The sequence below is a fragment of the Manis pentadactyla genome, chromosome 4 (genome assembly GCF_030020395.1).
Source record: "Manis pentadactyla isolate mManPen7 chromosome 4, mManPen7.hap1, whole genome shotgun sequence".
Taxonomy (NCBI): domain Eukaryota; kingdom Metazoa; phylum Chordata; class Mammalia; order Pholidota; family Manidae; genus Manis; species Manis pentadactyla.
This window is the reverse complement of record NC_080022.1, coordinates 164,471,091-164,497,417: the sequence shown is the minus strand read 5'-3', so window position 1 is coordinate 164,497,417 and position 26,327 is coordinate 164,471,091. Positions and strand designations below refer to the sequence as shown.

Genomic DNA, 26,327 nt, shown 5'->3' with positions numbered 1-26,327 from the left:
CTCAGTGACATGATTGCCCCGCCTGGTGCACTGGACGTGTAAAAGTGATGTGCGTGTGCCCAGAAGAACATGAATCCCAGAACACTTGGACCAAAATTAAGGGACATCCGGTCAAGAAGCAGAGGCAGGCTTCTTGCTGAGGCCAGTGGTTTGGATCATCACAGATGGGTCAGGGTGGCATGAGGAGGCCTGGGGGCAGCGGTGAAGAGAGGGCAGATGGAGCGGCCACCATCCTAGTCACATGTACCCGGCCAACGCAGCCAAGACTTGCATCATTTCAGGTTCCTGTCCTGCCATGTATTCCCTGTGTTATCTTGGGAGAGTCCCATACCTTTCTGGGCTTTTGCTTCTTCATTTGCAAGATTCTTTGTAGTTCTAAAGTTCTGTGATACTAATATTGCACCTAGTAGTTGGAAATTCCAACTGGACTTTAGCAATAAGAAATTATACCTGAAGTAAGTAACTGGAAATAATGAGACAATTTATTTTAATATGTTCTAGAGTCTTGATTCTTCATTATATCCAATTCATCCCCCTCAGTCCTATCAAAGGGCTCTAATTAGCTCATTCGCCTTTGGTGTGATTTGTGATTGAACATAACTCATGTGAGATGCGTTCAGGCCCAATGGGGTTGGAGTGAATCTTAGCCTAGTGGTTCTCAAAAAAGTGGTTCTCAATAAATATAATTTATTATGTTCATCAGAATAATAAATGCCCAGTACTCAAGGGGGCCTGGGAGAGAACCTTACTGTATTAGTCTGCTAGGGCTGTGCGATATAATAAATTATAAGAAATATATATTTGGCCATTCAGACGACCAAACATATATTTCTCAGATCTATCTGGACTTCATGCACAGCGCCTGAAAATGTTTCAGAGCCATGGAGTTCAAATGGATGTCTTGTGTTAATGGAGAGTCCTTTGGACCTCACCCAAGGGTAGGGGCTGGTTGCCAGGGGGACCAACTATATAATCAGAGGTGAGAGCTCTTAGTCCCGTGCCCCCAACCCCTGGGAGGGGAGCGGGGAAGAAGGGGGGACTGGAGGTTCAATTGCCAATGGTCAGTGATTTAGTCAATCATGACTATGCAATGAGGCCCTCACGAATACCCAGGGGAAGAGCATCTCTCTCTCTCTTTTGCACCTGCCTTGCTGTCAGAGAGCCTCCACGCCTGGGGAACCAGACTGTTTCCACATGCCAGCAAGCCAGGCCCTGAGCTCCATGAGGACAGCAGCTCCTTTATTTGGGACCTTGCCCTATGTCTCTCTTCACGTGGCTATTACATTGTATCCTTTACAACACCCTTTATTAAACTGGTAAACATAAGTGTTTTCCTGAGTTCTGTGAGCTGCTCTAACCCAGCCCAAGGGGGAGGTCGTTGGAACCTCCAATCTGTAGCTGGTTGGTCAGAACAGCCAGGGGTCTGGAGTGGGGGTGCGGAGGGCAGTCTTGAAGGACGGAGCCCTTAACCTGGGGGATCTGGTGCTGTCTCCGGGTAGACAGCATCAGAATTGAGTTGCATTCTCGGACACCCTGCTGGTGTTTGGGAATTGCCTGGTGTTGGGCGTGGGAACAACCCCCCCACCCCATGCACACCTTGGGGTTGGGTCCAGGAACCTGAATGGAGTTGGCCGTAACAAAATACTACAGACTGAGTGGCCTGAGCAACAGAAACCTATACTCTCGGTTCTGGAAGCTGAAGTCCATTGTCCAAGTGCTGTCAGAGTTGGTATCTCCTGAGGCTGCTCCCCTTGGCTTGTCTCCACCTTTAACTGTGTCGTCACATGGCCCATCCTCTGTGCTGCCTTCTCCTGGCAACTCCCTTTTCTTGTAAGGACACCAGTCCTATTGGGTTGGGACCCCACCCTAACGACCCCATTTAACCTTAGTTACCTTTGCAAAGGCCCTACTGCCTGCGCAGTCACACTGCAGGTTAGGGCTTCAAACTCTGAGCTTTGGAAAGACATTCAGTCCACGACACAGCCAAAATTTTCCTAGCATTGTGGGGAAGTAGACTTAAAGCCAGACAACCTGGGTTCAAGCTGACTTCTTTCCTGACTCAGTACTGCTCTTGGGCTAGTCTTCCCCTTTCTGGGCCTGGCTTTTAGAGGGAAATGAGGGGTTTCGGCGGAAGGCCCTTAAGGCTCCTTTTGGCGGAGCCATTCTAGGATCCTAAGGGTCAAGACGCAATCTAGGGTAAGGGGAGCCCAGCGGGTTCTCAGTCTGTACAGTAAGGAAGCCAGGGCTGGGTCTACAGGTGGTCTTAGATGAGTGTTTCTGGGTCTGATTATTTTGTGACAAAGCAACATTTTTCTCTTAACATCGACTTCAATGGCAGGATCCCTGCTGCCGCACTCTTAGGGGGTTTCTTTAACGTACAAAGAATCTCATCATTCTTTAATGATGAGAGAACTACTCCCAAACAACCCCAGATTGCATGTGATCATCTTTTAGAGACGATGAATGAAAGCGTTCCTCCAGGAATCCTAGCAGTGGGAAGAGCAGCAGGCCAGGGGTCAGAAATCTTGCATCCTAGCTGTTGTGTATTTACCTATACACCCTTGGACAGCTCTCCCTGGCTTTAGGCCTCAGTTTCCCTATCAGCAAAATGATTTAGGTGAGCTCAATTCCCTCTCAGCAGCAGGAATGGGAGACAGTTTGTAAAAATAATTTTTTTCCCAGCTTTACTGAAATACACCGTAGCCCCCCTGTACCTGTGGTTTTGCTTTCTGTGGTTCCCATTACCTGCAGTCAGCCGTGGTCTGGAAGCTGATGGTCCTCCTTCTGGCGTGTCATCAGAAGGTTGGTGGTAGCCTGATGCTACATCGCGATCTCATTGTTGTGGGCATTTTATCATCTCACGTGCTCACAAGAAAAGGCTGAGTACAGTACAATAAGATAATTTGATAGAGGACAGACCACGTTCGCATAACTTGTATTACAATATATTGATATAATTGTTCTATTTTATTATTATGTTGTTAATCTCTTACTGTGTCTCATTGATAAATTAAACTTTATCATAGATACATATGTATGTATAGGAAAAAGCATAGTATACTCAGGGTTTGGTACTATCAGCAGTTTTGGGCATCTACTGGGGGTCTTGGAACATATCCCTGAAGATAAGGGGTGACTACTTTAACAGACATACAGCATTGTAAAAGTTTAAGGTGTACAATGTGCTGATTTGATACACATATATTGCAATATGATTATCACTGTAGTATTAGCTAATGTCTCCATCATATCACATAACTCATTTCTTTTTTATGGTGAGAACATTTAAGATCTATTCTCTTAGCAACTTTCAAGTATATAATATGGTACTATTAGAACCCCAGAACTTATTCATTTTAAAACTGAAAGTTCATATCCTTTGATCGACATTTCCCCATTTCGCTCACCCCTTAGCCGTTGGTAACCACCATTCCAGTCTCTGTTTCTATGAGTTTGGCTTTATTTGATTCCACATATAAGTGAGACCACATAGCATTTGTCTTTCTCTGCCTGGTTTATCTCACTTAACATAAAGCCCTAAAGGTCCATCCTGTTGCTACAAATGGAAGAATTTCCTTCTTCTCATGGCTGAATAATATTCCACCATATGTATATCCCACGTCTTCTCCATTCATTCATGGATGGACACTTAAGTTGTTTTTGTATCTTGGCCATTGTTAATAATGCTGCCCTGAGCATGGGGGTGGAGACAGGGAGATGGTTTTTGAGTCCCCTTTGTACTGAATGCCTATGATCTTTACTCACTTTAAGAGTAGTTCTTTGCTTTTTATATTCAAATAGCCTTACCCCTGCATCTTTTCTTTTTTGTCCCATCCATCTGGCATCTCTCTACATGCTTTTTAAGATTTCATGACTTCTCTGAAATCATTTTCCAAGTCTGACTAGCTCTTTGACCCAGGCTTCGTGTTTTCCTCTGTCGGGGTGGGTAGGTCGGGGAGCGGGCCTCTGAGGGTGGAGGCTTCCATCTGGGCCCCTGACAGTTGCTGAGGCCACGCAGGGGCCTATGGCCACTGCTATCTCTGCAGAGGCAGAGTTAAGTGTGGTCACATTACCCTGATTTCAGAGCTGTTTGTCTGGCTGCTCATGGGGCAAGGACTAGGAGTTTTTCTGTGTATCACCCTACGATGCTGTGTGTGTGTTTCCTTGCCACTTCCCACTGGATCCTAAGCTCCTTGAAGGACTGCTGTTGTGTCTGAGTGCTGACAAAGGACCAGAAGACCAGAAATGGGGGGCAGGAGCTTGGAACCCTCTGTCATTGTTACTTCCTATCTGTAGGAACTCTCTCATTAGTTCCCTGACTCTTGAATCTCACTTGTATTCATTTCTCAGGGCTCCTGTAACAAAGCACTGCCAACTGGGTGGCTTAGAACAACAGAAATCAAGATGTCACAGGGCCAGGCTCCTCTGAGGCTTTGCGGGGGATCCTTTCTTGCCTCTTCCCCCCTCTAGTGGTTTGGGGCAGTCTTGGCATTCCGTGGCTTGCAGCTGCATCCCTCCAACCTCTGCCTCCTTTGCTGCATAGTTTTCCTTCTCAAGCATCTGTATGTTTTCTTATGCAGACACCGGTCACAGTGGGTTAAGGGCCCTCCTCCTCCACTATGACCTCATTCATTTTAACTGATTACATCTGCAACGACCCTTTTACCAACTAAGGTCACATTTTCTGGTTCTGGATGTTAGGACTTCAATATATGGTTTTTTTTTGGAGGACACAGTTTAATACATAACATCACTATCAGTGAGATCCTGATTGTTAAGGATGAGAAAACAAGCTCAGAGTTGTGACCCCTATGAATTCCTATGTATGGGAAGTGGCAGGATCAGAAGAATCTGGGCTGTAATTCACCTGGTTCCAGTGGCCACGTGCTCTCCCTTATGGCAGAGCCTTTCCACTCACATCCTCCAGATCACCTGGATTAGAAGCACCTCGAGCGGGGCGTGCTTGTTAAACACCCCTGGGTCTGGGGAATCTGTATTTTTAATGAGCTGCCTAGCTGCTTCTGACGCATGCTAAAACTTGGTAACTCCTGCATTACAACTTGGTTCCTATCTTGGCTGAGGGAGATGGTGAGTTGAACAGCTGCTGGCTGCCCAGATAGGAAGTGGTGGGTGGGTGGGTGGGTATAGCAAGAGCCAAAGTCTAAACTGGTAGTTCTCAAACTACCCTGTGAACATATACCATCTGGAGAGCAAATTCAGATTCAGGAGGTTGGGGGTGGGAGCTGTGTTTCTGCATTTCTAACAAGCTCCCAGGCAAGGCTGTTGCCAGTTCCACGGACCACACTTTGAGTAGCAGGGCTCTCAGAGGCAGTGCTAGATGAGATACGGTAGGCGGTCAATCAAGTATGGATTCTCAATTCTGGCTTCCTAGACAGCCCCTTGTGAATTTTTGAGGCACCAGTCTCCAGGTCCCATCCCTAGAGAGTATTTTGTAAAAAGCTCCTTAGGTAATTCCATCGTGTGGTCATGGTTAGGATACTCTATTTTAAAGCAAGGTAAGGGGTGTAAGTATGCACATGCAGGGGGGTGTCAGCAGAGGTTGTCCTGTACTACTTCCTTTGGGAAGTCTCCATCTCATCCCCTTGACCTGCCACTGCTGAGGCTGAGGCTGAATTCAGAGCCAAGGAAGGAGGTCTTGGTTCGCTGGTTCAGGGGATGGTATGAGGCACTCTCCCTGTGCCCTGCTGGGGTTTACCCTGGGTGCTGAGTTGCAGGCTGATGGGTGTGTGAGTTTTTCCAGAGGCCCTGGGACTCAGAACATTGTTATTTTCCAGCTGGAGTTCAGGTTTCCCAATGACCTCATGTATTGCCTGCCTCATCCACCAACCCTCTGCTCTCACATTCACCAGCTCACTTCCCCACTCCTGCCTTTGGACACAACTCCCATGAGACCCTGTACACGGGGTTGAGTTGGCTCCAGTGTGCAGTACATGGGCGGTGCTGATTGGACCTCCTCCCTAACGCCCCCACCCCGTTCTTACCTGGATTTGACCCCAGGGTCTCCTAATCTTACCATCATATTGTACTAAAACTGGTGGTGGGATTCTGGAGGGGGATGCAGTTCAGAACCGAAGTGAAGAGTTTGGCCTCAGGCCGATCTGGGTTTCCAGCCTAGCTACTTCCTCACTCTAACCGCGATCTTGGGGGAGATTTTAAACCTGTGTTTCAATTCCCTCATCTGTAAAATGAGGCTGGTGGTAATGTCTATCTCATAGGGATAATTATAATTGAAGGGGATGATTTATGGAAATCTCGGATGGTGCCTGCACACGCAAACGTATCTTCAAAGCACTGGTTTGTCAGAACCTGGTGAGAGTGGCTGTAAGGGGTGTCTGCTGCCCCATAGCTCAGGATGCTGCTTTTCTGCTCCTGTCCCAAGAAAAGGGCAAAACGGGCAGGTTTGCAAAGGGGTCTTTGGGTCAGCTTGTTCCTCACAAAATCTGTCTGTTTCTCTTCTTCTTTCCTCTCTGCTTTTAATTGTTTTTTTAAAACCACACTTGGAAGTAAATTAAATGGCCATTCAATGAGACAATATAGTGTAAGGGCTAAGAACATGGACTCTGGAGCCCAAGATAAAGCCTTGCATTTAGAAGCTACGTCATCTTGGGCGAATTCCGAACCCCTCTGTGTCTCGGCTTTGTCATCTGTGAAACAAGGATAACAATAGTACCTGTCTCCTAGGTTTTGTTGAGATGCTGCAGATGAGTCCATGGGACATGGAGAGTTCCCAGTCTTTACTGGGTGAATTGCTGACTGTAAACCCTGCAGCAGCCCTATTGTACTAGGTTCACATCTCCTTAGATCCCACAACTACCCTATGAGGCAGAAGGTATTATCTCATTTTGTAGATGAGGAAATGGAGGCTCAGGGATTTGGGAAATGCCCCAAGGTACATACAACTAGTAAGTGGTGGTGTTGGATGTGAACCTTGGGCTTTCAACTAAAAAGCCTGAGATCTTTCTCCTCTGGGAGTTCTTCATCTGGGGTAAAGAACACCTACAGATTATTGCAGTTTTCGTTGGGCTTGGGGATTCTGAAATAGTTTCAAAATTGGGTGTTTGTGTTTTGGGGACAGGGTCCATTGCTTTCTTTAGAGCCACAGAACGAACCATTGCATTATGCTGACTTTTTATAAGACAGAAAAATTATTTAATTAACTCCAAGTATATGATGCTGCCATTACAGAGATCACGCAAGTCATTGGGCTCTAATATGCTGGATTCCTAGAATTAATAATTTCCACGTCCATACTCTGTGTGCACCGCACTAGAGCCTAGTGCTGTTTGGGCCCCACTGGTTCTAGGAAGTCCGAGTCAGAAGGATGGAAGATCCAGAAAGCCTGCAGCCATCCTCTGGAGGCTGACCCAGGGTCCTGGGCTGCCCTCCAGCTCTGCCTCTACTTCCCAGAACTTTATCTCCTTTGCTTGTAAAATGTGGGTTTGGCTAGATGGTCCCCAAGTCTCCCCTGACCTTCTGTGGGATATGAAGTCCAGATGAAGATCAGAAACCTCCTCCTTTAATCAAACTGTGGGCTGTTGGGGTAGACAGGGTAAGTGGAGGCATAGCTAGTCATTCATTCACTGCATCTGGGGACAAGCTAAGCTGAGTGGGAGACTCACCTGTAACTTCTCTCCTTTCCTGCTGTGCTCACGGTGAGGACTGCAGAGTTAGGGTGGGGAGAGGCCACGGAGGTAGCTCTTAGTTTATCCCCTCATGCTCCCGAGCAAACTGAGGCCCAGAGATGGGGAGTGCCTTCCATAGTGTCACGTGGCTAGTAAGTGGCTGGATTGGGACTTGGACCCAGGTTTCAGGCCAAATCAGTATCTGTATACAAAGCCAAACTAGAACCAAAGAGATCTAGGGGCCCTGTCAGGACTACCTGTATGTGACAGGTCTGTGGGCCAGTAGGATCCCAGGACACACTTCTGGGAAAGCTGAGCTCCCCCCTTCCCAGCGCTTCATCACGGATGTGGCCTTCCTCATTGGGGGAGGGAAGGCAAGGAAAAAAGGGCAATGTTGGCCCTAGGGTATGTGCCCCTATGCTGGGCAAAGGGGGTGTCCATGGCCTCAGCTCCTTGGGGCTCTGACCCAGGGCTGCCTGTTGTTGAGAGCACGTTTTTCAGCCTGCCAGCCTCCTTTCTCCACAGGGCTGTGGGACCCCCAGGGGAGTCGCATAGCCTTCAATGCCCCATTCCTAGGGGGTTGATCCCAGAGATGAAGGAGAAAAGACCTGATCAGGAGCTTTCCTTCCATCCCTGTGGCTATTCTCAGGGCCTCCCTTTCCTGCTTTGGAAGCTCTGTGTCCATTCTTAAAGTTCTGGATGGGAAGCTGGGGAGCTGGACAGCATGCTGGCCTGTTGGTCAGCTCTGCATCCTTTGGCCTTCTCATGCACAGTCCAGAGTGGGAATGGGTCCAACCACCTGCTTCTGGGTTTCTGGGTCATCAGAGCCAGGACAGGTCTATGTTCTGCTCAGGGCTGGGAGGATGCCTGCATTGTGCCAGGTGTGGGGCAGTGGATGAGGGCACTCACGTGGTTCCTGATGTCTTTCACAAAGACAAAAATGACCCTTGATTTCTTTCCTCCTCCTCAGTGCTTTGAAGCCCCTGGATGGAGCAATGCATGGATTCTGATAGGATTTATGTCTTTTTTTTAATTAATGCATGATTCCTTTTTTTAAATTAAAAGTATTGTTGCTATACAATCTTATATTGGTTTCAAATGTAGAACACTGGTTTAACAGTTACCCATATTATTAAATCCTCACCCCTGTAGTGCAGCTACTATCTATCAATGTAGAAAGATGTTACAGAATCATTGACTATATTCTCCATGCTGTACTACCATCCCCGTGGACAACTTATACTGTGATTGCAAATTATTGTGCCCCTTTATTCCCCTCCCCGCCCCCACTCATCCTAACCCCTCCCCCTTGGTAACCACTAATCACTTCTCTGTGTCTGTGAGTCTACTGCTCTTTTGTTCCTTCTGTTTTGTTTTGTTAATATATTCTACAAATGTGTGAAATCATATAGTATTTGTCTTTCTCTGCCTGGCTTATTTCACCGAGCCCAATACCCTCTAGATCCATCCATGTTGTTGCAAATGGCAGGATTTCTTTTCTTTTTATGGCTGAGTGATATTCCATTGTGTGTATATACTACCACTTCTTTATCCATTCATCTATTGATGGACACTTAGGTTGCTTCCATATCTTGGCTTTTACAAATAGTGTGGTGATAAACATAGGGGTGCATATATCTTTTTCAATCAGGGATTTTGTTTTCTTTGGGTAAATTCCTGTAACTGGAATTACTGGATCAAATGGTATTTCTGTTTTTTTCAGGGAGGCTTTTTGAGGAACCTCCACACTGCTTTCCACCAATTTCCAGCAGTTGAACCAATTTACATTCCCACCAGTGGTATAGGAGGGTTACCATTTCTCTGCATCCTCGGCAACACTTGATATTGCTGTCTTTTGGATAGAGGCCATTCTGTCTGGTGTAGGTGATAATCTCATTGTGGTTTTGATTTGCATTTCCCTGATGACTAGCGATATGGAGCATCTTTTCATGTTCCTGTTGGCCATTTGTATTTCATTTTTGGAGAAATATCTGTTCAGGTCCTCTGCCCATTTTTTAATTGGGCTCACTGATAGACTTTCTTCTGGAGCATTATTCCCTGAAGGTCTGTCTCAGATCACTTTGATTATTCCTTACCTGTTCTGAACATCACCAAACATTTGTTGAACAACTACTGAGTGCCCATGAAGGAGACCCTGCTAGCACCAGCTGATTTAGCTGAGCACAAAGGAGGGAGTGATTTTGCCTGAGGAGTATCAGAGCTTTCCAGGGGTAATGATTCTGTTTTATTTTTTGTTGGGCTTTGGTGTTTCTCAAGCAATCTTTGATGCAAAAAATGGAAAAAGATTCCCAGGTAGAGGAAACAGCTTGAATAAAGGCATGAGCTTATTCAGAGGAGTGCAGACTTGGGGTGGCTAAGGCCAGAGAGCATAGGTCCTTGTGTGTCTCACAAGAGTCTTAGGCTTTATTCTTGAATGATAGGGAGTCAGGAAAAGCTTTTAAGTAAAAGAGTAAGTAAGGTGGGCTCTCTCGTTTTGTAGCTGCTATAGACTGTGTTCCCCCCAGTTTCACATGTTGAAACTAATCCCCAGTGTGATGGTATTTGGAGGTGGGGCCTTTGGGAGATGATTGGGTGATCTCATGAATGGCATTAGTGTCCTCATAAAAGAGACCCCGGAAAGGTCCCTCACCCTTTCAGCCATGTAAAGACATAGCGAGAAGATGGCTGTCTATGAACCAGGAAGCTAGTTCTCACTGTAGTGTGACTGACACCCTGATTTTGGACTTTCAGCTTTTGTAACTGTGAGAAATGTATTTCTGTTATTTATAAGCCACTCAGTCTCTGGTACTTTGTTAGAGCAGCCTGAACTAAGACAGTGACTCTGTTGGCAACAAACTGTAGAGAAAAGACCAGAGGGGGAGTGTCACTCCTGCCTCCATCACAGTGTCCTGGATCACCTGTGATGCCTGTTTTTAAATATGACTCTTTGAAGAAGTAGTTAGGGTTACCACTTTGGAATGAACCAACCCACCTACTCACCCAGCCCAATTTCAGAAGGTTTCTAGGTAGCTAAGATTTTATTCTCCTTGTTGCTTGTTAAAGGGTGTAGTGATCAAAGAGCAAGCTTTCGATTGCCCCTGGGATTCCTTGGCTAGGCTGAACTTGGGTTGTGGCCAGATGTAGAGGTTTCCTGAAGTTCTTTGGCAGTAACAGGCAAGGGTCGTTCCTTTCCTTTTGCTGTAAGAACAGGATCAGTTGAAAGAGCTTGGGAGTCATATGGCATGGATCCTGAATTTAATTCCCAGCTCTGCTACTTACTAGCTATGTGCCCCTAGGTAAGTTTGTCTTTCTGACCCTCAGTTTAGCTAACTGCAAGATGGGGATAATGCTATCTAACTCAGAGGTATTTTCTGCCAGCATTGGGTGGGAGTTCTCCATCATGGACCACATTGGATGATGGGAAGCAAGAATTCTGGCAGAGTAACTTCTTAGTGTGGGGTGTCTCCTGGGGTGGCTTTCTAGGTCTGGCTTTCCAGACCTACCTGCCTATCACTTATTCCTTCAGTACCTGTGACTGAGCATCCTTGACAAGCCAGGTGCAGAAAGAGGAGCAGGGACACTGTGGTGTGAGAGAGCCAGCATTCGCCCTCAGGGAACTCAGATTTGTGCAACAGTGGGCTGGGCTTTCTCCCCTAATTCTGTTTCTCCCTGCTAGTCTATTAGCCCTCCTCGTTCCTCCTGAATGGGAACTCTAGGGACAGCATCCCCGGGGGCATGTGGGCAGCAGGGGACGAAGAGCCAGCCGGGAGACACTGGGTGGTTCACTTGCGAAGTCAGGAGGATTCGGCTGCTCAGTTCCTAGTCTCTCCAATTATGATTCCCTATCGCTGTGCTTTTCACAGTCCATACTTTTTAAAATTGAAGTGTAATAGGTGTATAGCATATTAGTTTCATATCTCACCATAGTAATTACCAATTTTTTTTTGTAATGAGAACCTTTCAGATCTACTCTGAGCGACTTTCAAATATGTGATATAATATTATTAATGATAATCACCATGCTGTACATCACATCCTCATGACTTGTTTATTTTATCACTTTTATAAATTTATTTTTTCATATATAACTTATTTATTTTACTTTATAACTGGGAGATTGTACCTTTAGACCCCCTTCACCCATTTCACCCACTCTCCATCCCCCATCTCTGGCAACAGGGCAATCTGTTTTCTGTAACTGTGAACTCATTAAAAAAAAAAAATGATTCCACATATAAGTGAGATCATAGGTATTTGACTTTCTCTGACTATTTACATTTAATGTAATGTCTTCAAGTTCCATTCATGTTGTGGCAAATGGAAGGATTTCCTTTTTTTATGGCTGATAATATTCCATTGTGTGTGTGTACCCCATATTTTCTTTACTCATCTATTGATTTAGGTTGTTTCCATATCTTGGCTAATGTAAATAATGCTGCAGTGCATATGGGGATACAGATATCTTTTCATTTTCTTCAGATAAATATCCAGAAGTGGAATTGCTGGATCATATGGTAATTCTATTTTATTTAAATGTGTGAAGTAACATGCATTGTTAAATAACCTTCACCTAAAAGTGTATCTTGCTCCCTGCCTGTTTATCCATCCATCATAATGGCTGATATGTGATGGGTTTCCACGTGCCAGGCACTGTGCTGACTCCAGAGTTGTGTCCTCACAGTAACACTGTGAGGGAGGTGCCACCATTATCCCTGTTTTTAAGATGAGCAAAGAAGATACACAGGGGTTAGGTAACCTGTCCAAGGAAGTGGCAGAGTCAGCCAGAGACCCCTGCAGCCTGGCAATGGTGCCCAAGCCTTGAGCCAGTAGAAGACGAGCTGCTTCTCCGCTGGAGGGTGGCCCACAGAGGTACCTGCAGTTACGTACTCCAAGTAGTGACATTCGCTATTTCTGAACGGTGGCTTTGGGGTGATTTATGCCTGTCTTATTTAAAGTCTTCTGTAGTGTTTTAATTTTTAAATGATGTGCATGTATCATTTTTACAATAATGAAATAAATTTAAAAAGCTAGTTGCAGATAATCCCTGAGGCATATGATTTGCAGGATGCCAAAGAGGAAGCCAGGACAGGTTTTTATTTGGCTAGGCAAAGAAAGGCTCTGAGAAGGCAGTGGGAAGAACAACTCTGATCTTGACCATCTTCTCCTGGTGCTCTTTGGAGGCTGATGGTTGGGCCCTCTTGTCGCCCTGCAGGGGCACCCCACTGCCTTGTGCTCTCTCTGCCGCAAGATGGCAATCACAGCCCAGCGATGGGCCAGCCTGCAGCCTCTGCAAAGGAGCACTGGAGCCTGTCTCCCATCTATGCAAGCCGCCTCCCCAGTGCGCGGAGCGAGGAAGGGGCTTTTTAAGAGGGACCTCAAAGCCTAACAGCCTCTGCTGACCCAAACCCCAGGCAGCCGGGCAGTCGTGTTCAGATGCTTCCATTCTCAGCAACTGATAGTTCTTCCCAGAACAGGGCTGCATTATCCATTTTGCTTTCTGATGAAAGAGACATAGAGACAAAATGACACAGAGATTTCCAGGCACAGAATGAGTGCTGGCGAGATTGGAGAAGGGGTTATTTGTAATCCGTGGGGCTATTATCCTGTGACTTGTGTGTAGATTCTTTTTGCTCCATGGAAAGAAATTGGTGCTAGCCTTCCAGATGCTGAGGCTACCAGGCAAGTACCAGGACAGGAAACTGGCAGCCTTCACTGGGGTCTTTTCAGGTGAGTGACTGCATAAGGCAGCTTCAGTTGAGGCCCAGCTTTGGGCCAATCCCCAGGGAGGGGACTGCCAAGAACAAGACTGGGTGCTGGTTCCTGTGGTGAAATTGAGGGTGTACACAGATGACTGTGGAGGACATGGCAGGGGGTGAGGGGTGTGCACTGCATTTCTGCCACCTGAGATGCTCCACAGGGCCTGGATTCAGGTGTGGGAAGTGAGGGCGGGATTGTTGTATCAGTTAATACTAGCCACTATAACACACGCCACTTCAAATCTCTGTGGCTTAAACGTAATAGAAGTTCATTTCCTCTTCATGGAATGTTGACCATGGGTGATCTGTTCAGGAAGGTGGTAGCTCTTCTCCAAGTGGTGATTAAGAGCCAGGTTCCTTCTACCTTGTGGCTCTGCCATTTTCAATACTTCACTCCTAAAGACTGTTAGAAGAAGGAGAAAGAGCATGGAAAAGCATGCATGGGAGGTTTTATGGGCCAGGCCCAGTGATGTGAAATGTTACCTCTATTCCATTGGTCAGAAATGACTCACACGCCCACACCTAAGTACAAAGGAGGCTGGGAAATGTAGCTTAGTGTGTGCCCAGGAAGATGAGGAAGTGGGTTTTGTGTATAATGAGCTAGTCTCCTCTCAGACTCATTACTGAAATAGTCAGACTATAGAGTTTGTCCCAAAGAAATAATCATATTTGTACAACCAGTTATTTATGCATGAAGATGTTCATTGCTCTGTTATTGTAAAAGTAAATATTTAGAATCAACTTAAATATTTAGCAATAAGAGATTAAAGAATTTATGGTCTATCATACAAAGCAATTCAGTGCTGACACTAAGAATCGTGCTGTAGAAGGATATATGCTTTGGCCCCACTGTCATCCTAGTGCTTTATTAAGTAGGAATCCCAGGAAGCCCCAGGACTCATGTGAGTCAAGAATAAAATACAATCAGGCATTATGTATTTGCATTTAATCGTCCTACCACTTATAGTCATATCCAAAATATTTACATATAACTCTTTAAAATAGTGTCTCTGCGTTTTTAGAAACACATTTCCTCAAAAGTGAAATGCACAATAGAATTACACTACAGACTCCCTGGGAGGCTATTTCATTCTCTTTTTGTCTCCCTGGTTCAATGTCTGACCACCACCTTGAACTGTAAGCCTCACAGGGCAGAGACGGTCAGGCTTGTGTACTGCTCTACCCACAGGGTGGGGCCAGTAGTAGGCATTTAGTAAGTATTTATTGATTAAAGTTGAGTTGAATGGGATAATGTCAAATGAAAAAACAACTTGAGTGAAAAAAGGAGACACCTAAACATTCGTTATGATGCCAGTTATATGTAAAAAGAAGTTCACAGGGACAAATAAAGAAGTTCATCTGAAAGGGAACCTGTCAGCATAGTGGCATGGTGTCACGTTCTCTTATTAGAATTTTATCTGTTTTTCATTTTTTATTGTGAATCATTTACATAATCATTCACATCAATCATTTGCATAGTCAAGATTAAAAGAAAAGTTATTCTTAGAAAAGGTTGCTGTAGGGACTAGAAATTCAGTTCGAATACTGTGCCTTGAGGAAGGTGTCAGAGGCTGAGGGATGCACTACCTCCTGATGACGATGAGTGAGGTGTGGGGAGCTCCTTAAATTGTTTATGCTCAGACCCTTAGTCTGGGAGCTGGGGCAGAGCCCAGCCTGGGTTTATGTAGGAACTGGGAGCACGGAGGCAGGGGGCTGGGAGGGAGCTGACACTTCTCTCTCCCAGAGGGTGAGGGTGTCCATCATGAGACCCTCTTTCCCTTTAAAGTGTGAGCATGTTGCTCACCTGTGTGGGTTTAGCCTCCAGGGAGAAGTGTGGGGTAGGAGGGGAATGTTGTCCCAGGCTGGGCAGTTGGTTCTGTATCTCTTCTGGGAGCTTCCCCACTCTCTTACGGTTGCCAGATAAAATACAGGATGCTCAGTTAAATTTGAATTTCAGATATACAATGAATCATTTTTTAGTATAGATATGTTCCTATGTTCCAATACTGTGCCCTTCCCATAACTCAACCAAGCTCAAGAGCCTCGTTTTGGTGCAATAGCCTGCTTTGTAAGAAGTGAGGGAGTCCCATAAGCTCCTGTCACAGTTGGAACCTGAAGCCCAGTAAAATTAGCCCCCTGACTCCCTCTGCTCACTTCCTTTCCCTATTCTCAACCTCCACCGTCTTCCTCCAACAGGCCTGCCAGCAGCGATGTCTAAACCCAGCTGCATCGCCAGTCTGAGGGTTCGGTAATTCAGGGTTTTCCTGGGAGAGCCTGCAGACTCTTACAGGTGTCTTCTCAGGGCTCACCCCCTTGGCCGCCCCTTTCTTCTGTGGCCTCTGTTCTCTCCTGGGCTGCCATCTCCCAGGCTTCTCTTCCCCAGGTTCTCGACAGGGTTGCAAGGCTCCTAGATTCCCCTGAGCCTCTTCTCCCTGAAGGCAGCATGCTGCCTTTCTGAGGCTTCCTCAAGGCTGCCCACATTTTTAAGGGGAAAAGACCTGGATAAAAATGACCAGCATTTTCACTGAAATACAATTCCTAGCTATTTCAGACAGTTGCCAAAGCCGTCTTGTGGCTTGCTGGCACTGAGTGGGAGCCAGGGAGGGGGAGCGAAGCCATGCAAGGGGAAGACACTGCAGGCCGAGGAGCCCCGGTGGATGTGCAGGCTGCGCCCGAGGCCTGGAAGCCTTCACTCTTGGAAGCAGAGGAAGTGCTCAAATCCACGGTGAAGAGACAAAAGCAGAGCGCTGGATAATCTCACCAGCAAATGAGGCAAGCAGGGGTTCAGAGCAGAACACGGAAGGGGCTGACTTGACTCCAGCAGATGATGCCTCTGAAAGGCTAGCCGTGAGCGCTCCTGCGGGAGCTGCCAGGTACTGGGTGTAATTGGGAGCAAGGCCCGCTTCTCTCAGGCTCCTGTTCTCTAACACTTGTCAAATAAAAAACAAACAGTTCTTTTGGGTTGCTTGTTGGTTTTGAAAAGCAAACCTTCAGAGGAGAGTTGTGATAAATCATCCATGAATATGGAATTTTCCATTTTTCAAAACATTAGTTTGAACCAAGTGAAACTGCCAATACTTCTCTGCTTTGGATTTATAAAAATAGCAATTTATATGCCACAAACATAAAACTACACACATACGATACACAGATAGACACATGCATGTAAACCTACAGATAGATAGGGAAGATAGAGTACAGATGGACTTTTGTTACCAGGGGTTGCCCACAGGCTCAGAATGACCAGCCCTGCCACAGACAGCCGTAGCTCACAGTATAACAGAACGTGTCCTGGAGTTTTTCTTTGTGAATGAAATTGAATTGAATGAGTTTGCACAATCTCCTCTGTTTACTCAGTGCCTGCTTCTGGAGCAACTGCTTTGTTTCTGGTTTCTCCAAAAGACGCCCCACTCCCTAACCCCAGTCTTGCTGGGACATGCCCCTCAGCCTTCCCAGGAAACTAGGGAAGTGTTCTGCTGGAGTCAAGGTCTCTTTTGCTGTGAAGCCCACAATAGTGCTGGAAATGTCATCCACACCATGAATTATTTCATGCCTGCTCTTGTCAACTTAGATATTAGCTGTACCTGTGCAAGGCACAACTGACCCTTCTTGTTGTCTAAAGGCCTGCTGGATTTGGTGCTTTTCAACCACTGCCCTATGCTTGTAACCCTATGCCCCTTCTGAGATGTCCATGGGTGAGAAGGAAAACAGTAAGAGCAAAGACATTGCTGAGAATGTGGACAGGATGTGGATGTGGCTGTTCCAGCCAGGACAGGAAAGCAGGCTCAGGGCCCATGCCAACTGAAACAGCAGGAAGCACAGTTACAATGAGACTGATTATAAAATGATCTGAAAACGTCTAGAAACCTGGGCAGAAGTGCATTTGGTCTGTGAATATTCATATGGAAAGCAGTCTGTTGGGATGGGTGATTTCTTTTCTAATTGTCCCATCAGAGCTCCTTCATTTGCAAGCTGTGTGACCTGTGGAAAGTTACTCAGCCCCTCTGAGCCTCAGTTTTCTCATCTGTAAAGTGGAGAAAACAATTCCTATCTCATGGGGTGGCAATGAACATCTGATGGAGAAAGGTAAATGAAAGCATGCTATGAACTATGAAAATTATATGTCAATGGCGTGTGTGATGAACAGTGAGAATTCCTATTCTCTAACACTTGTCAAATATAAAAGTTCTTTTGGGTTGCTAAAAGAAGTCAGTTAAGGGAGGGAAGAGGTAGTTTCTCTGAGGGCTTTGAGAATCGGGCCACCAGGGAGTGATCCCCGTATCTCAGGGAGGAAGAATGGACTTACAATTCTGGGTGGGTGGACAGGAAGGGAGCAGAGTTGCTAGGGAGCCAACCTCCATGCTGCGGGGATGAAGGAAGCGAAGCAGGGTGCCAGATATTCATGGTCAGTTCAGGATCTTCTGAGCTGCTGGTGACTGAGGGTTCCCCTGCACTGCCAGGACCATTGTGTGGCTTCACCCTGCTGTTCTCTCAGGTTTCTGCAGGCCCGGGGAGTATAGCCGCTCTCCAAGGGCTTAGAGACAGCATGTTGTGACATCGCGTTTCCCAACATCAGTGATCACAAAACGTTTTAGAAATCATCATGTAGCAATGAATGGCCACAGCAATTCGAGCGTGAATGATCACTAGTCAACACTGAAATCTCAAATATGCAAGCAAATTATAGGACAAGGTGTCTTTTATAACCTGTGATCTTCTAATGGATGCTCCTGCAGTGAACTTCCATACCATCCATGCTTCCCTGTCACAGCACTTATGTGCTTTGCAAGAAAAGGTTGTTAAAGAAAAGCGATGGAATGCAACTCAAACTAGCTTAAGCCAAGAGAAAGAATTTCTTGGCTGAATCACTGGAAACATCAGTGGGGTAGCTAATTTAGGTCTCTGGGTCTCTCTCAATTTATTGGCCTGGTTTTCTCCACTGATGGGCAAGATAGCCATCAACATCCCATACTTGCGTTCTACTGATTAGCAACATAAGTCCATGACGGGGTCTTTCAGGATGGCAATGGCAGAGAAGCTGCAGGGGGATGCCGAGTGGGTCACCTTTTGTCATGTGTCCATTCCTGAACCAATCACTGTGGTCAGGAGGATGGGGGTATCCTGATTCACCTCTTGAGGGGAGAAGGTAGAATCAACCTTCTTTCCTTATCACAGAATGCATTCCCTGTTTGAAAGGGGAGTTCTATGGTTAGAAGAAAGGGGTGTTGGAGGATAAAAACAGTGGGAACCCCTCCAGTACTTTAATGTTACTGCTTGTTAATTGTCCACTTCAAGCTCTCCAAGGCAAGGGCTTTGTCTGTCTTCTCCACCCTAGTATCCTTAGCATAGTGGCACAGAGTCAACGCTTTATGTATTTGTTGAATTAATAAATGAACAAATGAAGGGCACACTTCAGCCAGTTAGGTGGTGAATTCTGCATCTTTAATGGGACTTCCTATTATTCATAGGTTTAACACATTGGTTCTTTTCTTAATAAATAGCTCTGAGATTTATATAATGTAAAATTAACCATCAAAAGATGTGTAATTCAGTGGAATCTGGTATGTTCCAGTGCTGTGTGAACAGCGCCTCTCTCAAGTTCTAAAATATTTTCATTACCCCAGAAGGAAACCCCATGCCTATTAAAGCTGTCCCTCTGGGGTACTCCTTTCCCCCAGCCCTTGGCAGCCACCAATCTGTTTTCTGTGGATTTGTCTCTTCTGGATATTTCATATACTGTTATTCTGGATATTTCATATAATATTACTGTTTCTTAATGTGAACAATTAAACAAGTTTGTGGGGGTATTTTTCTTATATTTACCAAACAAAATGAAGAAAAATATTATTTCTGATATTTGGTTGCAAACGATAAACACCGGCATGAACCAGCTTACCTGAGAAGTCGGGGCTCACCAATCTACCTGAGTGCTTTTCAGAAGCCAAGCCCAGTCAGGGGGTCTGAAGACTTATCAGAACTCTTTCCTTCCTACTTCTTTCCATCCTTCTGGTGCTTCTTTCTCTCCTCAGATAGGGTTTCTCTGCCTTTTGGAGCCGGTCGCAGATGATGCCCTCCCCCCAGATGGTGGATTACTAGCCATTCTATTCTTGCTACACACAGAGGTTCTGTATCCACTTCCTACTTCCTGGGAGAGCGAATCAATTGGTCCAGCTTGGACCAGGTGCCTCCCCCCAACCCCCAGGCTTCATCAACTACTGAGGTTCTTGGGGCAGGACTATCTGTCAGCTGACAAAATCACTCTATGGGGGGCACGGGGTGACATGGACCCAAGTCAGTAGGGAGAGGACCAGCAGCTACTCAAAGCTGGGGCTTCTCTTCTGCAGGCCTGCCTGTTGCTCCTAAGCCAAAGGGCTGCTCTGGCCTCCCTGAGCATGGCTGTAATTGATTTTGCTTTAGAGGATTTCATGACCCTTCTTGAGATAATAAAAAGGACTAACATAAAATTCTCCCAAACAAAATCAACTGCTTTCCTTTCCTCACCAGCATACTGAGGCAGTCTGCCGTTGCTCTGAGAGAACAGACTCCTGAAGTGTGGAGCCCAGGGCCCAGGGGAGGCAGGCTGCCTGGTCTGGAGGGCGTTCGTGCCAGGGTGAGGCAGGTTTCAGGTGGCGGTCTGACTCATCTGGGTCAGAGTTCCATGTCCCTTCTAGACCTCTGCTCTATTTCTTGGTCCAGGAAGTTTTCTATTTGTCTTACAGAAGTCTTTGAAGCTTGCTTCCTAGCACCAGAGGAGAAAAGGGTATGTATCTGGGGCTCAGGCATGGTGGTGACAGGTTGAAGGTAGGGACTTCCAGTCACTGTGTTCATAAAGGGCACCTTCTGGGCAGTGGTGAGGAGAATGCCCCAGTATCTTCAGGTGGACAGTAAGCATGTAGCAGCTACAGGCTCTACTGTCAGCTAAGCAGAAAGAGTTCTTTGCTGTGAAAGCAAGGTCTAGGTGCTCATTGGAACTGTACTTCCAAAATCCAGGTGAGCTCCAGTTCCAGACCAACCCAACTGAATGCCTCTACAGACTCCTCAAGTTGAGGAAGGAGAATGAGCATGCACTGTGGAGCCAGGAAAATCTATGCTTGGACTTGGGTTCTGCTTCTTAACTCATCATGTGACCTTGCACAACTCAGCCTCACCTTCCTGGTCTGTAAAATGGGTCCAATAATGTGTGTCTTGTTTTATTGATGTAATGATCACATAAGGCAAAGAGCCTAGCTTGGTGGTAAAAGGAGTTATGCTTACTCTATAAAAACCAGAAACTGTTGAATTTATTATAGCATAGTCAGTTAGAAGCAATGTCCAGTGCTTTAGTTTATACTGTGTCTCTCTCTGTATCCTAGTTCATACCTTAAACTGCTGATTATCTCTAGGTAAGGGGCTTCAACTCTTGTGGCCCCTGTAAAATGAGGTTGTGAGATAAGATTATCTGCAAGGTTCTTTCTGGCAGGGAAGCCCAGGCACGGGGGGGTCCTCTGGGGAAGGAGCATGAGTCCCCCAAAGCCTAGTCAAGGCCATCGACTTACAAGACTGATCGAAACTGAGGGTGTCTCCCTCTGAATCCAGTGGTCTGGAAAGTCCAGAGCAGTGGGGGGAGTGTTTTCTTAATACATGTGAAGGAAAGAGGCTGCCCTGCCCTATGACTTCCCAGATTTTGTGCTTTGGTAACATAGCTTGGAGTTGCCAGTCCAGGAAGACTTGTGAATTATGAAGGGTTTTCCAGTAACAAATGCCACTTGGGTATGATATCAAAGATGACTTGTTCATACTGGCAATTTATGATGAGTGTAGGGAATTATCCTTTTCTAATGGCTCTTCTATGCAGTTCAGAATGGCAAATCCAATATTGGGAAAGATAATTGACCAGAGGAGCCCTGAGCAGCAGCCCCGAGCACCAGTATCACTATAATATGGCCTTTTCTTTGGACCTCCGTAAATTCTTGTTTGCAACACTCAAGAAATGGGTTTGGGTATTATGCAAGAGCCAGTTAATTTGCTCCCTCCCTCATAAAGCTCAAGCCAAGGTAGTCCTGTGCTGTGTGGTCAGTCATTTTTCCTGGGACCCCGGGCCGAACCCAGGCCTCTTGCAATAGAAAGTGCACAGTGATATACTACTGTGTGTGCCGGCAGATAGGTACTTCTAGGCTGGCTGACGAGGCTGCCCTGTGTAGGATGAACACTGGAGCTGGGGACAGAAACTCCCATTCTTAGTTCTGGCACATCTCCTTTGCTGTATGGCTTTGAGCCACTCTGAGCTTCAGCTCCTTGGTCTACTACAGTGGGAGAGAGCTCTCTACTCCCTGCCTCCCATGCAATGTTGTTGGGAGGGGGGTGTGAGATAACGTAAGTTCAAAATGCTTTGCAAAGTGTAAAGCACTATACCTGTCCCTATATATATCATCTCTATCTATATCCACATCTGTTCCTATCTATATCTATATCTGTATCTATATCTATATCTGAAGTATTCTGCTTGTTGCAACCACTGCTGCTAGTTGATTGATATAGTTACTTGTCAGTGGGGATGTCATCTGTCTTTGGGGTGAAGGAGGGGATTCTGGGGGGATCTGTGGGGCACTAAGGGAAGTTGCTTACTTTGTCATACCATTTCTGCATGGTCACCCAACCAGGAAGTGGTGGGGTCAGGCTTTGACCTTATCTACAGCCATGCAAACTCAAATTCCCCAGTAGTTTTTGAACTATGCTCTGTGGAACCTTAGATTGTGGCACAGATTTCAGGGATTCTGCAAATGTCTGATTATTAGTGTTGTAGCTGGGGATACAGCAATGTTGTTACTACTTAATGACCCAATGACAGGTGTTACACTGACTGGTGGAATTTGAATCGCATCTGTGTCTGGCCAGTGTAGGTCACCTTGGTTATCCCCAAATACAAACATCCAGAAATATCCATGAACAGCGTGTTCAGGAAAAGCCTGCCAACCTCTGGCTCTGTAGGGTTCCCCAGTTTCTCCTTTTCCTGTGGCTTGGTGATCTACTGAAGAGTGTATACCCGAACGTGCTGCTCTAAGTTCCTTAGCCGGTGATGTGGGGGACGGCAGAGTGCTAGCAGGATGCTGGTCCTTGCGAAGTGCAGGAGTAATTAATGTGGCAAGTGGAGTGAGGGGAGCAATTTGGATTTCCTCATTTGGTAGCTTTGCCTCTTGAGAGTATCTTGCAGTTGGGAAATGACCCTTTAGGCTCACTGTAGCATTTTTCTTTGATTAAATGACAAACATCCATCTTGTAATACATCCCTTGCAACATTTCGGCCTGTCACTAATGACCTTATTGGAAAGAACATTTGATTTAAGATTTAAACCTTTCACGACAACCTCTCTTAGCATAGATACATACATTTGAAATAACATTAATATGATGTTAGCTTGCTGTCAGCTAGTAAAACCATGACTTTTCTAGCTTTAAGAATCAGTGATCTTCTCCCCCCAACCTTCAGTTCTTTAAAATAAATGGGCTCAAACAACGCCCCCTGTGTCCTGAAAATATAGTTAGATGACTTCATCCATTTCTGACCAACTGATGGTATATCCTCTGCAGTGTCAAAAGAATTATTATCTTATTTTAGGAGTCAAGGTTGGAGCAGCAAGTGTCTGTTATTCTCTCTGATAGCTGTACATCACATTCTAAACTGATGGTCCTCGTGGCTGAGGAAATGATTTAAGTCCAGAGAAAAGACAATAGATATTGTAGTGGCATCTGACAGCTTCTGTAAAACTGGTGAGGTGTTGTTGCTTTGTTAGAACTTTTACTTTAATATATACACTTGTCTGCAACCCCTTAGTCCAAACATTTTAAACCTTGCATGGGAGAGATGTGGCCCTGACCTTGGTATCCATTGCTGAGGATGCCCAAGTATGTGTACTAGTTGTTTCCTTTCCAGGCTAATTTATGGGTGACAGGCACATTAATGCAGCATTTCTCTGCTCTTAGGAAACTGCAGCATCTCCTGACTTCCCACCAGCTCCTGACTTCTCACCAGGTCTCTGGCACTGGAGGGCAGTGGGTGGTGAGGAGGGGAAGGAGCTGGGTTCTTTATTAAAATGGGATTGAAATGGGGTAAGTGCCTGCACTTGCACCATGATGGACCAGGTTCTGTGTGAGGTGCTGAGCATAAAACAATGAACAAGACAGCTGTGGTCTCTGGGCTCGTGGTGGTGACACGCAGCTGGAGAGGACAGGTAAGTCAACAGGGAGCTGCTAGAAAGGGATAAGTGTTGAGAAAGGGAAGCACAGGGCCCTCTCATTTATGACGCAGGAAAAATGACAGAGGAACTTACCTAGTCCTGCTGGGGTGCCCTGAGGCCCTCCTGGAGGAGGTGGCATTTATGCTGAGGACTGTGTATCCTACCAGAAGCATGGAACACGGACAGTGAAGCAGGGTTGGCTTCTGATCACACCACTTTGTAGAGATTGTCATGGAGCTTTTATTCGGGCCAACTCCTCTTCACAGGTCAATTTTTTTGAGTCCATGAATGTCTGAAAATATCTTTATTCTAGTCTTATAGCTGACTGATAGTTTGGCTAGGGCAAGAATTTTAGGCAGAAAATAATTTTCAGTCAGAATGTTAAGGTGATGCTTCATTAATGTCTAACTACCAGTTTTGAGGTTGAGAAGTCCTAAACTAGCCCACAGAGCTAGTTAAGAGGAAGGGAGAGCTCCAGATGGAAGATGCAGTGTGGCTTTTACAAACTAATCTTAGAAGTGATTTCCCGTTGCTTCTGCCATGTTATGTTGGCCACACAGATGGACTCCGGTACAACATGGGAGAAAAATGCAAGTGTGCAAATGTGTGAATAGCAGGAGGTGGGATCCCTGGGGCCATCTTAGACCTTGGCTATCACAGGATCTTTGTGTTCTTTATACAGATTTTTAAGAAGTCCCCCATTTTCAGTGCCCCGCCTTCCAGGTTATCTTTTTTTTTTCTTTTGTAATGTGTTTATTTATTCAAATATATAATAAATATGGTTAATAACTGTTTGATACATATCCTCTCAGCTTTCTTTCTAGTTCTATATACATATATATTTTTTATAGCATAAGGAATTCTTTTTTTTATTTTTTTATTTTGTTATCATTAATCTACAATTACATAAAGAACAGTATGTTTATTAGGCTCCCCCCTTCACCAAGTCCCCCGCACAAACCCCATTACAGTCACTGTCCATCAGTGTAGTAAGATGCTGTAGAATCACTACCTGTCTCCTCTGTGTTCTACAGCCCTCCCTATGCCCACCCCCCACATTACCCATGCTAATCATAATGCCCCCTTTCTTTTTCCCCCCCTTACCCCTCCCTTCCCACTCATCCTCCCGAGTCCCTTTCCCTTTGGTAACTGTTAGTCCATTCTTGGGTTCTGTGAGTTTGCTGCTGTTTTGTTCCTTCAGTTTTTCTTTGTTCTTATACTCCACATATGAGTGAAATCATTTGGTACTTGTCTGTCTCCACCTGGCTTATTTCACTGAGCATAATACCCTCTAGCTCCATCCATGTTGTTGCGAATGGTAGGATTTGTTTTCTTCTTATGGCTGAAAAATATTCCATCCAGGTTATCTTTTGCCTCCAAACCTTTTGCCTTTCTGAGGGTCCAAGGGGATGAACTGGTTTGCTTCTCATGATCCCTTTTTCTGGACACTCAGCCTTGACATTTCTCTGCCATGTCAGCTTTTATTCCTCTATCTTGTCTATTTCTATATGTCATGGTTTGATTTTGTAGATAACTTGTAGCCTCATTAATATGAAATTCCTGTTTCTACGTCTTGTGCTCCTTCTTATTTTGGGAAGATTTTGAGAAGGGAGGGGGGATAGGAAGAGTTTTGCTATATCATTTTGGAGTCAGCAGTCTTTCCAGGAAATCTCCAGCTAGTCAGTCCAACTTTGCTCTTCGTCATGTATCTTGTATTCCCTAAATCTACTCAGGACTTACGGTTTTCAGTTCAAAAGCCAAGAACTGACTCACTTGTTCTCTGTAGTTTGTTATGTGAGCCCTTCCTTGAGTGGTCCAGCCCCAGGCATGTGGAGCTGCTGGGGAAGAGAAGCATCTTCCCGCATCTGTCTTTTATGAGTCAGGGCTTGTTCAGTGTTTTTCTGATGGTCAATCAGGGGCAGCCACAAGAGGAGATATAGAGAGTCTTAGGAAAACCAAGTTTATTATATTCACAGGTCCCAGAAACAGGAGGCACGCTGTGCCGGGCCAGGTGGGGAAGCACCAGTGTCAGGAGGCAGAAGGGCAGGAGTGAAGGAGAGCTAAGGCCACAGTCTTTACTGGGAAAGGCAAGTCAGCTTTTGGGAAGGGTGACAGCTGTGGATTGGCCATTTTAATTATTTTGGCAGATTCCAGGCTATACAGGTGGTCCGCGGTTGCCCAGTACCTGGCCGTGGGATGATTAGGGCAGAGGAATATTGCCTCCTGGGGTTTAGGGGTCAGAAAGAGGAGGTATGGCTCTGGATGGGTTAGTTTGCTTATCAGGGGCATGTTCCTGGCTGAGTCCTTTGCTCTCTCTCTAAGAGCTGGCTAGCTTAGGTGTGAGGGTGGGCATTGGTAAGAAAAACTATGCATTTCTGGGTAGCAAGTAAAAAGCTTTTAGTGCTAAAAAGCGGCACATGCCAGAGGGTTTGTGCCCGAGCTGTGGAGCCAATCAGCACTTCCTTCTCTAGGGGTTCCTGCTTTCAGCATCCCTCTGGATCCTGTCATGTGCAATGGCTTCTAATTTACACAACACCAGGGCCTATCTTTCTTTGTGTTCAAGGCTAGATAGCCTCCATCATTCATCCAGTCAATGGTCCTCTGAGAGCAGGTTCTGTCCCTGCTGTGTAGAAGGTCCTGAGCATACAGGCCTGGCCCCTTGGAGCACATCAAAGGGGTTGAGCACATCCTCATGGAAAAAAGTCTTTTTCCTG

The 26,327-nt window shown here is 45.8% G+C and overlaps 1 long non-coding RNA gene across 1 annotated transcript in view; it reads left to right on the top strand.

Annotated features, from left to right (window-relative positions):
- LOC130683561 (uncharacterized) overlaps positions 1 to 26,327 on the top strand; it is a 186,459-nt gene that overhangs the window by 859 nt on the left and 159,273 nt on the right. The window lies entirely within an intron of this gene.